The 13,766-nt window shown below is 36.0% G+C and overlaps 1 long non-coding RNA gene across 1 annotated transcript in view; it reads right to left on the bottom strand.

Moving 5' to 3' along the window:
- Window positions 1-2,501: 2,501 nt before the first annotated feature.
- The window catches only part of LOC144304512 (uncharacterized), a 95,558-nt gene continuing 84,293 nt past the window's right edge, over window positions 2,502-13,766 (bottom strand). The window contains exon 6 of the long non-coding RNA XR_013371459.1: window positions 2,502-3,073. This is a non-coding gene — a long non-coding RNA (uncharacterized LOC144304512). The remainder of the gene's footprint in view (window positions 3,074-13,766) is intronic.

The following is a 13,766-nucleotide window of genomic DNA, read 5'->3' as shown; positions in this document are numbered from 1 at the left end:
TCTATCCTTTCTTCGATGGCCAATTTAGTTTCTGTTTCTTCTTATTTTTTCCAACTGCCCGAGACTTTGTTCAAATCTGAAATAGTATTTTATTTTCAATCTATACCACCTGTTTGGAACTCACAGTGTGCTCAGTTTCATTACTAATTTGTTCCTGTGTGTGTGCTACATTCCCAACCATGTCTGAGCTTCACGAGATCAGAGACCATGTCCTTTGTTTCTTTGCATCCCTGGACATGAGACTTTATCTGTCTCATTCCATGAGAGATTTGAGGTAGCTTACCTACAACATCCAAAAGGGTGGTAAATTGTCAATAAAACTCTGGAGTACAGAAAGGATAAACTGAACTAGGAAGCCACACATAACAAGGAGAGAAGTACAAGTTAGAAAATAGAAAAATACAGATTGTAAAATTTATTTTTAAATGTTTTAGCATTAAGCAATATATTTGACTCTAAGATATATATTTGACTAGGATATGCATGCCATTCCTGGTAACCAGAATGAATGAAAAGAGAGATATGGCCAATTGTAAATTACGGTTGAAATGGGAAATTTTTTTCAGTGGAAGCAAATCCATTTCTTTTAAAAAAAATTTTTCACTCCATATTTTACAAGGCAGGACTAAGAAATACAAGTGGAGGATGTCCCTAGTAGCATTTGCATGTCAAATACAATAATGGATTTATGAGGCTCTTTCTTTTTTTTTTTTTAAGTTTTTTTTTTTTTTTTTTTTTTTTTTACTTATCCATAAGAGACACAGAGAGACAGGCAGAGACACAGGCAGAGGGAGCAGCAGGCTCCCTGCGGGGAGTAGTCCGATATGGGACTCAATCCCAGGACCCCAGGGTTACAACCTAAGCCAAAGGCAGAGGCTCAAGCACTGAGCCCCACAGGTGCCCCTATGAGGCTGTTTCTTATAGCACTCATCAATAATGGGCATGATAGGGCAACCTGGGTGACTCATTGGTTTAGCACCACCTTCACCCCAGGCCTGATCCTGGAGACCTGGGATCGGATCCCACGTCCGGCTTCCTGCATGGAGCCTGCTTCTCCCTCTGCCTGTGTCTCTGCCTCTCTCTCTCTCTCTCTCTCTCTCTCTATCATGAATAAATAAATAAATAAAATGTTCTAAAAAAATAATGGGCATGATATCAAACACAATAGTGAAGGTTATTTTATAGAGTCAGGATTCAGTAGTAATTTTTTTTTCAGTAGTCATTTTTTTGTGTGAAATTCGGTCTAAGAATAAAAATAATTAGAGCAATGCATATCTTTCAAACTGTCACTAATACCTAATTCTCTCTCAACCTCACTTCTGAGTTAGGCCAGATGGTGGAGAGTTCAAGAGTATAGACAGCCATGTATTTGACGTGTGAAGCTGTGTGAGGAAATGACACAAGATACAAGCACACAGGCTCTGCCTCTTATTGACTGTAGAACACTGGGCAAGTCACTTAAGTTGTCTTTGCTTTCATTTATCTATAAAAAAATGAGAACAGTAATAGTCCCTAGTTCATTGAGCTGATGTGAGCATTACAATGGTAGTATTAATAAGGTTGTTAGAACAAGAGCTGGCACATAGTAACTGCTATAAAAGTGGTTGTTCATTCATTTTAAGTAGATAGTAATGTTGAAATACTTACATAAAAATTGAGAAGGCAGACCAGGGCTTTTATTTCAGTGGATGACCACAAGTCATTCGTTCATTTCTTCCTGATGGCAAGAGGTATTAACATGGATGAAACTTTTACTTTGTAATTCACAATTTTCAGATCATGTTTCTCATGTGTTTTCTTTTAAAATCTGGGTCAGTGAAGTCTTACTAAGTGGGAGTGAATGGAAAAACAAAAATGCACATATCAGGGGCGCCTAGGTAGCTCAGCAGTTGAGCATCTGCCTTTGGCTCAGTGAGTGATCCTGGGATCCAGGATGGAGTCCCACGTCAGGCTCCCTGCATGGAGCCTGCTTCTCCCTCTGCCTATGTCTCTCGTGAATAAATAAATAAAATCTTTTTTAAAAATGCACATATCATTTCCAATATATCAAATCATGGAAGAGATGGTATGACAAGACAAAGAAAAGCTTAAGAAAATGGCATATAGTCATCTATGAACTTTGAGATATTAGAGACTCATTTAGCCTCTTATTTCAATTTCGTCATCTAAAGTGAATGTGGAACTATGAAGGCAAATGTCATGAGCTTTAAGGAGGATAATCACTGTCATTGTTAAAATGAAAATCCTAGTAAAATGCAAGAAATGCTTATTAGTGGATCAAAGGTAATATACAATGATACTTCCCTGTTATGTTACAGCAAAAGAATGTACAATAAAAGTATATATATATATATATATATATATATATATATATATATATATAAACATAAAATATATTTTAAATATATATTTTTAAAAGTAATATCATCATAGTAATATCATCATCATCATGTTTTAAATTTCAGTAAAATTGATTTTGAGAGTATCATTAAAGCTTGAGCAATCTTCAGGTCTCCAATGTAATAGCAACTTATTGGGAAGGGAGTCAGGTTCCATTATGCCAGCAGAATTCTAAATCCACAATCTAGCAACAGCTCAACCCTATCTCATTATCCAGAAAAGGTCCTTTTTTAAATTGACCTTTATCTATGTTCACTTCTTAAGAAAAGCTGATTGTTGTCTTAGTAAGACCTCATGATCATCCACAGATCATCATTTTTCTTATACCTGAGCTGTTATCTGACTCCTGTTGGAAAGATAATTTTGGAATGTGCCAGAAGCTCCTGAAAGGCAGAGACAGTATTTTTATCTATCTATAGATTCAGGACTCATCACTATGCCTGATGTTCAGCAACTGTGAGTAATTCTTTATTGTTGAAAGAACGTCAACCAGCAAGATGTGTTCCCAGGAATGTTTAGTTGCTTATAAAAAGCCCTCTTTGTCCAGACAGGTGAGATGGAAGAAAAGGGGAAGAAAGAGCATTCCCTAAAGAGTGAAGGAGAGATTCACACAATCATCTTTGGTCTTCTTCCAGCCAAGGAGAATACTTGAGAGCTGTAGCTCTGGAGGGATCTGGTAAGGGAGAAAAGCAAGAGAAGAAGGTGGTTTACACCTCTCTTGGTTTAAAAAGCCAGCCTCCTTTTCTTCAGGTTCAGACTTTGTTACCTTAAATCGTAATCACTGTAACCCAATTTAGAAAAATATAGAAAAATTTCTATATAGAAATATATAGATATCAACCCTGGATCTGCGAAGAAGTTCACTTCATTTTAAAATCATTGCTAAACATTTATATAGTCTATATGTTATTTTAGAAGTGAATAACAAATCTCATATGCCACCACGGGAGGAGACAACTACATCCAATCTTCACTCTGAAAATTGATAAATATCTAACTTGCCTCTTTGGAGGAAGTCTAATTCATCTCTATTTTTAAATTCCCAATGAAATACTGATTTAGTCAAAGATAAAATAATGTTAAAGCCATTTGGACTAAGGCTGGTCAGGAGCAGGCTCTGTCCCGCATGCTATTCCACTTTGCTTGGCAATTATGTTATATCCTTTACAGCACAAACATTTGACTATGCTTTCTGAGCAAACTCTTGGAAGGACAACCTGCCTTATGTGCCTTTTGGGAGCTAATATAAAGTCAACACTGGCGAAATATTCCCGCCAAAAATGTTTCATCTTACATACTTGAAATGTACTAAATTTACTAGATCATAATTAAATTTTCTCATCGCACGCACACACATATCACATATCAAATGTGGGAAAATGTTAATTTCACTGAATCCTGGTTAAGGATATACAGATGTCTGGTGCACTATTTCACCTTTTCTGTATGTTTGAAAGCTGACATACACAAAGTGTTTTTTATTTTTTATGAATTAAAGATAAAATAAGCTAGAGGAAAGTAGAAACCCAGTGAGATTAAACACTGTTGTTAGTAATAACTATTTATCGATCATTTACTATAACAAGAAACCACACTAGTTGCTATATATACATTATTCATTTTTTTATAATTGTGATAAAATACTTTTTTAAGTGTTTTCTTAATTGGAAAATATGCATAACACAAAATTTACTATCTTAACCATTTCATGTGTACAGTTAAGTGGCATTAGGTACATTCATGTTGTTGTGTAACAATTACCACCACCGTCCATCTACAGAATTCTTTTCATTTCAGAAAACGGAAACCCTATACCCATTAAACTTCCTTTCCTTTCCCCCTTCCCCAGCCCCTGACTGTCACCATTCTACTTTTTGTATGAATTTGACTACTCTAGATACCTCATAAAGTGGAATCACATAGTATTTGTCTTTTTGTGACCAACTAACTTCACTTAGCAAAATTTCTTCAAGATTCATCAGTGTTGTAGCATGGGTCAAAATTTCCTTCCTTTTCAAGGCTGAATAATATTCCATTGTGTATATATACCAAATTTTATTTATCGATCCATCTATGGATGGATACTTGTGTCATTTTCACCTTTTGGCTATTATGAATAACGTTACTATGAATATGGGTGTAAGAATTATCTCCTCGAGATCCTGCTTTCACCTCTTTTTAATATATACCCAGGAGCATAGTTGCTGAATCATATGGTACATCTAATTTACATTTTTTTTGAGGAACTGTTATACTTTTTTTCATTGCAGATGTACCATTTTAAGTTCCCACAAATAGTGCACAAGGGTTCCAATTTTTCCATTTTCTTACCAACATCTTTTATTTTCTGTGTTTTTTCTTTCATACTAGCCATCCTAACAAGTATGAGATGGCATCAGTGGTTTTGTGGTTTTGATTTGCATTTCTGTAATGATTAGCGATGAGGACCTTTTCATGTGTCTGTTGGCAATTTGTATATCTTCTTTGAAGCAATGTCTATTCAAGTACTTTGCACAATTTTAATTGCATTGTCTTATTGTTGAGTTATAAGAGTTCTTTATATATTCTGATAATTAATTCTCTGTCAGGTATATGCTTTGCAAATATTTTCTCCAATCTGTGGGTTGCTTTTTCACACTATTGACTGTGCAGTTTGATGCACAGAAGTTCTTAATTTTAATATAGTTTAATTTATCTATTTTTTCTTTTTTTGCAACCTGATCTGTTTTTCATCACTCTGAGAGATGGGTATTATAGCCAAATGTTATACATGAATAAACTAAAGCTTGGAGGAATCAATTAACCTGGCCAAGTCCGCCAACTACTACAAGGAGAAGCTGAGTTTCAAATTCAGTTCTGTATATCACCATTTTGCAGTACTGGTTTCAATATTTATATTTTTACAAGATTAAGAATTAATTAGAATAAACTTTCTGTCCCATCCTGAATGTGCAGATTTGTCAGTTCTACAAACATAGAGTCTGGTTAAATTAAGAGAAACTCTTCCCCAGATGGCAGAGCTTGGACAGCCAAATGTCTCGTATATTATTTCTTTGACATGGGAAGTACTTAGAATCAGAAAAAGATAGTCATACAAGACTTCTGGCAGACAGTTTTTGGAATAACTAAGATGAGAGTTCAAGGGATCAGGCATTATCACAAGGATTGTCTGAATGTGACAACAGGTCCATTGTGTGAGATAGTCTCAAACATTACACAACAATGTATAGAATTGCTAAAGAGAGTTGGGTATTCACCTTCTTAGTAGATAAGAGTGAGGAATAATTTAGTTAAAATAAAAAGTATCTTTGCACAAGGACCATAAAGACAACTTTTTTGCCCTATTTTCTGAGCCATGAGCTTTAGTCTAGAAGGAGCCTAAGGTCATAAGCTAACCTGTCACAAACCCCTCATAACACAGCATAACCTGGATCTATTTTCTTCTAAATTCGTTTCTCTTTGGAATGAAAGTGAAAGCAAATTTAAGGATCCTCTTTTATACCCTACATTTCTATCAAGCTTATCATCTGAGTTTCTTATGAATTTTATTCTGATTATAGGAGACAGAGAAAATATTTAAGTGGAGATTTAAACACTTCAACCTCAGATAGACAATATTGTCTGAATTCAAAAAGAAAAGTAAAAAAAAAGTCTACATTTGCAGTTTTAGCTATAATTTTGGTATTAGGATCTGGCAAATCTATTTTAAAATATACATGTACTTTGACCAGCAGATTTACTTTTCATAAGCTTATTACTTAATAGCAAAGAGGCCAGAGGAGCTGTAAACAATCTTAATGTTCATCAGTAAAGGAACACTTGAATCAGTACATTTATACAATGGAAAATTATACTGCTATTTTAAAAGCAAATTAGATCTTTATGTATGTAATTGAAGAAATTATATTTCTGTTCAATGAAAACAGAAAATTATAGAAATGTATATGTTTTGACCCTATTGTGAGCTCAGAAAGGAAGGGTATAGACAGTGGCATGTTAACATGGGTTACTTTGGCACTGGAGAAAGAATTGAAGGAGATATGACCAGTGTCTTTAAATCTCATATTGCCGTTTTTTTGCACCAACTAAATACTACTTTGTAATTTTGTATATAGTAAAGAAAAGAATGTAAAATTCTGCTCAGGCTCAAAAAAAATACAATTCCTAAAATCAAATTCTAGGCAATAGAATTATTTCCCTTTTCTTTTCCTAAAAGGCATTTAGTTATCTAATCACGCAAAAAGGGGAAATTTTTTTACCTTGATTGAACTAAATAACCTGAAAACCATTTTTTACAAGATCATGGACACTTAATTCTAACTTGATTATGAGATGGAAACAGGTGAGCCTAATGTATATTAAAATAAATATCCGGGGATCCCTGGGTGGTGCAGCGGTTTGGCGCCTGCCTTTGGCCCAGGGCACGATCCTGGAGACCCGGGATCGAATCCCACGTCGGGCTCCCTGCATGGAGCCTGCTTCTCCCTCTGCCTGTGTCTCTGCCTCTCTCTCTCTCTCTCTCTCTCTGTGACTATCATGAATAAATAAAATCTTTAAAAAAATAAAATAATAAAATAAAATAAAATAAACATCCTACCATGGATTTAATAAATGTTTTTTGGTTGGCCATCTGTGTAGGAAGAGGGAGCTTCTGAATGGAGCATCAACCCTGTGATCAGACTGCCTGTATTCAAATCCTACCTGCCACTCACTTGATGTGGATATTTGACTCTTTAACTTCTGTATAAGCCTCCATCTGCTCATCTGTAAAATGAGATATAATTCCCTTAGAATAGTGCCAGGCACATAATGATTTTTCAGTAAATGAGTTAGTCACTCTACTATAGGATTCAGTCATTGCCCTCAAGAAGATCTTAGTGAAGCAGGGAGACAAACTTCTAAAAATTAGCAAATAACTTAGCTAATGAAGATTCCTTTGCGAAGGATCACAAACATTTTTAATTGTCCCTCAAGTGACATGGTTTGTAGCAGCTTGGAGATCAGGTAAGGACTGTCAATGTATATAGTTACTTAAAACGTCATTGCTGGAATATGTCTGAAAGGAGAGCAAATCTGAGAAGAAAAAGATGACTCTTTTCTTTCATACCTGGAAACAAGCATATAATATATTTTTAAAAAGTTAAAATGGGAGGTTTCTTGAGAAGATAACAGAGTAGGAAGATCCTAAGCTCAGTTTGTCCCACTGATACAACCAGATAACACCCACATCAGTGTAAATAACCCAGAAAATGACCCCAAAACAGGAAGAACAGACTCTCCACAGCTAGATGTAGAGAAGAGCCACATTGAAGAGGGTAGGAGGGGTGGAGACCTGGTCTGGAGTCAAATTGACACACAGAACTGTCCACAGGAAGGAAGGACATGGTGAGCATAGAGAGGAGAGATGCCCCAGGCATCCCAGGCATGGGGAAGATGAATCCCCAGAACACTTGGCTTTCAAAACCAGAAAGGCCTAACTTTGCTAGTTTTTTTTTTTTGTTTGTTTGTTTGTTTGTTTTTTGCCGCTGCTAGTTTTTATGATCAGTGGGGATTAATACCTGAAACTTAAAATCATCAGACTCAACTCTGAGCCAGGAGGGTGAGAGAAAACCAATTCCCTGCCCTTAAAGAGGCAGAATAACAAATAGCTTCACTGAGATATAACATAGAAGGAGCAGTTTGAAAAATACCTGGGGTATATAGGAAGGAGATTTATTTACTAATCTCAGAACATGTGCTGGAGGGACAGGATTCTTTGGGAGACTTCTCTAAGAAGAAAAGAGCTGGCAGGTGCTATTTGCAGTCCCTGCTTCCCAGCCTAGATACACAGACACCTGCAGGAACCTGTGCAGTACCAACACTCTACCTAGCTTGTTAATGTTGTGCCCCACCCCCACATTCTTCTGTGGACCTTCCCCCTCCAACCTGGCAGGCCTCACCAAGAGTTTTCTCAAGTAGCTGCAGGTCCTGTCCTGCAGCAGACCAACATGGACCTTGCTGGCCCCACATACCTTGCTCCCTTTAATATGCCTTTGGCTGAAGCCCATCCAAAATAGTGCCATAGGCCTGGCAGTGTGCAAGCAGCCCCAACAGGGACCAGCATTACTCTATAAAGTTACTCCTGCCCCAGGGACAGGAGAAGATAACCACACATACAACTTGATTGCAGACCCAGCAGTGGGCTGGAGCAGGTATCTGATCTGACTGTGGGCCTTGCCCACCAATGAAAGCTTCTTGGTGGACAACACAGGGAAAGCACTCTGCAGTTTAGTGCTACTGCATCTATGGCAAATGCCTGGTCTGACTCAACTCAAACCCCAGACTGGCCCACTAAAAAAACAGTACAGGGACCAAACCCTGCACACAACAAACAGAGAGCCATTGCAGACAACTGGACTGAAAGCAAAAGCTTCTGAGCCACAACAGTAGGGCAAATACCACACATATAGGAAACATTCATGAAGCACCAACTTCTGGTGAACAGGACACATTGCACTGCAGGGCAGTACAGGACCTCTTCCTCATAAGGCCAGTGCTTTCAAGAGCAGAAGACATAGCTGACTTTCTAAACATATAGAAACACTCATATAGAGTTAGACAAAGTGAGGAGACAGAGAAATATGTCCCAAATGAAATAACAGGACAAAATCACAGCAAGAGAACTATGAGAGACCTCAGTGAGACCTTCAACAAACAGACCTAAAACATAAAAAAGAGCTAATCATGGATGAAGAACTCAATAATTGAAGTTAATAATACTCTAGAGGAAACAAATTGTAGATGAGAGGAAGCAGAAGATAGATTAGCAACCTGAAAGACAAAATAATGGAAAGTAATCAAGCTGAATAGGAGAGAGAGAAAAATAATAATAAATGAATATAGATTAAAGAAACTCTAGCAACACCAACAAGCATTTGCATCATAGGGGGGCCCAGAAGAAGAGAGAGAAAAGTGGGCAGAACATTTATTTGAAAAAATAATCGCTGAAAATTTCCTGAAACTGGAGAAGGAAACAGAAATCCAGAGCCAGAAGGCACAGAGAGCACCCAACAAAATCAACCCAAGGAGGTCCAAACCAAGACATGTAGTAATTAAAATGGCAAGAAATAGTGATAGAGAAGGAATTTTAAAAGCAGCAAGAGAAAATAATTATATACAATGGAAACCTCATAAGGCTATTAGTTGATTTTTTAGCAGAAACCAAAAGGCACTGGCATGATATATCTGAAGTGCTGAAAGAAAAATAACCTGCAACCAAGAAAACTGTATCCAGCAAGGCTATCAATTAAAATTAAAGGAGAAATAGAGTTTCCCAGACAAACAAAAGTTACAGAAACTCATGACCAGTAAACCAGCCCTACAAGAAATGACAAAAGAGACTCTTTAAAGACCATAAATGGGAGTAAGAAAAGTAAAAATCACAAAAGCAGTAACATTAAGTATATCTATAAAAATTAGTCAAGATATTCAAAAAATATGGGGAAGAGAGGAATAAAGAATGGATGCAAACTTTTAGCCCCCAACATCAACTTAATATAGACTGTTATACCCATACGATGTTATCTATAAACCAATGGTAACCACAAAAAAAAAAAAAAAAAAAAGTGATAGAGATGCAAAAAACAAAAGGAATCCAAGTACATCACTAAAGAAAGCCAGGAAACTGTGAGGCAAGAGAGCAAGAGAAGTAATAGAGAAGAACTCAGAAATAACCACGAGACAAGTAACAAAATGGCAAACAGTACATACCTATCAATAATTACTTTGAATGTAAATGGACTAAAGGCTCCAAACAAAAGACATAGGATGACAGAATGGATAAAAAAGTAAGACCCATCTGTATGCTGCCTACAAGAGATCCATTTCAGACCTAAAGACATATGCAAATTGAAAGTGAAGAGAAGGGGGCAGCCCCTGTGGCGCAGCGGTTTAGCGCTGCTTGCAGCCCAAGGTGTATCCTGGAGACCCGCGATTGAGTCCCACGTGGGGCTCCCTGCATGGAGCCTGCTTCTCCCTCTGCCTGTGTCTCTGCCTCCCTCTCTCTCTCTCTCTCATGAATAAATAAATAGAATCTTTAAATAAATAAATAAATAAATAAATAAATAAATAAATAAATAAATAAAGTGAAGAGAAGGGAAAACATTTACCATGCAAATAGAATTGAAAAGAAAGCCAGGATAGCAATACTTATATCAGACAAAATAGGCTATAAAACAAAAACTATAACAAGAGACAAAGATACTGCATAATCATAAAGGGAACAATCCAATAAGAAGATATAATTGTAAATATATATGCACCTAATATGGGAGCACCCAAATTTATAAAGCAGCTTTTACCAAACATCACAGAAGTAATTGATAGTAGAGGACTTGAACACTTCAATTACATCAGTAGAAAGATCATCTACACAGAATATCAATAAGGAAACAGTGGCTTTGAATGACACTCTGGACCAGATATATTTAATACATATACTCAGAACATTTCATCCTAAAATAGCAGAATGCACATTCTTTACACACACACATGGAACATTCTCCAGAATAGATCATATGGTAAGCCACAAAACAAGTCTCAACAAATTTTAAAAGATTGAAGTCATACCATACATCTTTTCTGACCACAATATGAAATTAGAAATCAAGCATAAGAAAACATATGGAGGTTAAATAACATGCTACTAAACAATGAATAAGTTAGCCAAGAAATTAAATAGGAAATCAAAAAGTACATGGAGACAAGTATAAATGAAAACACAATAGTTTAAAATCCTTGGGATGCAGCAAAAGCTGTTCTAAGAGGGAAGTTTACAGCAATACAGGCCTACTCCAAGAAGCAAGAAAAATCTCAAACAACCTAACCTTACACCTAATGGAGCTATAAAAGAAAAAATAAAACCCAAAACCAGTAGAAGGAAGGAAATAATAAAGATTAGAACAAAAGTAAATGAAAATAAAAATAAATAAATAGAAACTAAAACACAAAAACAAAAAATACCAACAGGACAGATCTATGAAACCAGGAGCTGATTATTTGAAAGATCAACAAAATTGATAAACCTCTAGCCAGACTTATCAAAAGAGAGACGGAGAGAGAGAGAGAGAAGGAGGGAAGGAAAGGGAGATGGAGAGAGGACTCAAAATCAGAAAGAGGAGAAATAGCAACCAACACCACAGAAATACAAAGGACTGTAAGAAAATATTATGAAAAATTATAGGTCAACAATTTGGACAATGTAGAAAAAATTAATAAATTCCTAGAAACATAACCTCCCAAAATTGAATCAGGAAGAAATAGAAAATTTGAACAGACTGATTACCAGCAATGATATTGAATCAGTAATCAAAAAACTCAACAGTCAAAGTCCAGGACCAGACAGCTTCACAGGTGTTCACCAAACATTTAAAGAGTTAATACCTATTATTTCAAACTATTCCAAAACCTAGAAGAGAAAGAAAAACTTCCAAATTCATTCTATGAAGCCAGTATTACCCTGATAATAAAACCAGATAAAGACACTACCAAAAACAAGAACTACAGGGCAATGCCCCTGATGAACATAGATGCAAATATCCTCAACAAAATATTAGCAAACCAAATCCAACAACATTAAAAAATTCATTCACCATGATCTAAGGAAAAAATACAAAAAACCTGACCTTAAGGTCAGGAACAAGATAAGGACATCCACTCTCACTACCTTTATTCAACATAGTACTGGAAGTCCTAGCCACAGCCATCAGACTAAATAAATAAATAAGGCATCCACATTGGTAAGGTAGAAGTAAAACTTTCACTATCATGATACTAAATATAGAAAACTCTCAAGACACCCCCCCCAAAAAAAAATTACTGGAAATGAATTCAGTAAGGTCTCAGGATACAAAAATCAAAATAGATAAATCTGTTGTATTTCTATGCACTAATAATGAAGTAATAGAGAAATTAAGAAAACAATCTCATTCACAATTGCATTAAAAATAATAAAATACTTAGGAATGAACTTAACCAAGAAGGTAAAAGACATGTCCCCTGAAAACTATAAAACTTTGATGAAAAAAAATTGAAGACAATACAAAGGAAAAGATATGCCATGCTCATGGATTGTAAGAGCAAATACTATTAAAATGTTGGTAATACTCAAAGCAATCTACAGATTGAATGCAATCCCTATCAAAATACCAACAGCATTTTTCACAGAACTAGAACAAACAATCCTAAAATGTATATGGAATCACAAAAGACTCCGAATAGCTAAAACAATCAGGAAAAAGAACAAAATGGAAGTATTGCAATCCCAGACTTCAAATTATACTACAAAATTGAAATAATCAAAACAGTATGCTCCTGGCACAGAAACAGATACATAGATCAATGGAAGAGAATAGAGATCCCAGAAATACACCTACAATTATATGATCAATTAGTCTCCAACAAAACTGGGAAGAATATGCAACGAGAAAAAGATAATCTCTTCAACAAATGGTGTTGGGAAAACTGGACAGCTACATGCAAAAGAATGGAACAGGACCGCTTTCTTACACCATACAGAAAAATAAACTCAAAATGGATTAAGGACCTAAATGTGAGACCTAAAACCGTAAAAATCTAGAATACAGCAGTAATTTCTGTGACGTTAGCCATAGCAACATTTTTCTAGATATGTCTTCCAAGACAAGGAAATAAAAGAAAAAATAAGCTATTGAGACTACATAAAGTAAAAAGCTTCTGCACAGCAGAGGAAGCAATAAAAAAAAACTAAAACAGAACCTAATGAATGAGTAAACATATTTGCAAATGACATATCAAATAAAGGGTTACTATCCAAGATATATAAAGAACTTACAGAACTCAATGCCCAAAACACAGATAATCCAATTAAAAAATGGGCAGAAGACATGAACAGACGTTTCTCCAAAGAAGGAATACAGATGGCCAACAGACAAATGAAAAGATGCTCAACATCACTCATCATTGGGGTGCCGGGGTGGCTCAGTTGATTAAGTGTCTGACTCTTGCTTTTGGCTCAGATCATGATTTCATGGGTCGTGGGATCAAGCCCCGAGTCAGGCTCCATGCTCAGTGGGGAGTCTGCTTGAAGATTCTCTCCTGCCCCTCCCCTCACTCATGTGCACTTTCTCTGTCTCTCTCAAATAAATAAATAAATAAATCACTCATTATCAAGTAAATGCAAATCAAAACTAAAATGAGATATCACCTCATGTCTGTCAGAATGGCTAAAATCAAAAACACAAGAAACAAGTATCAGGATGTAGAGGAAAAGGAAGCCTCATGCTCTGTTGGTGGGATTGCAAATTGGTACAGCGACTGTGGAAAACAGTAGGGAGGTTCCTCAAAAAATT

Source organism: Canis aureus, chromosome 34 (genome assembly GCF_053574225.1).
Source record: "Canis aureus isolate CA01 chromosome 34, VMU_Caureus_v.1.0, whole genome shotgun sequence".
Classification (NCBI taxonomy): domain Eukaryota; kingdom Metazoa; phylum Chordata; class Mammalia; order Carnivora; family Canidae; genus Canis; species Canis aureus.
Note: the sequence above shows the minus strand (reverse complement) of the source record. Positions and strands in the feature narration are given on the sequence as shown.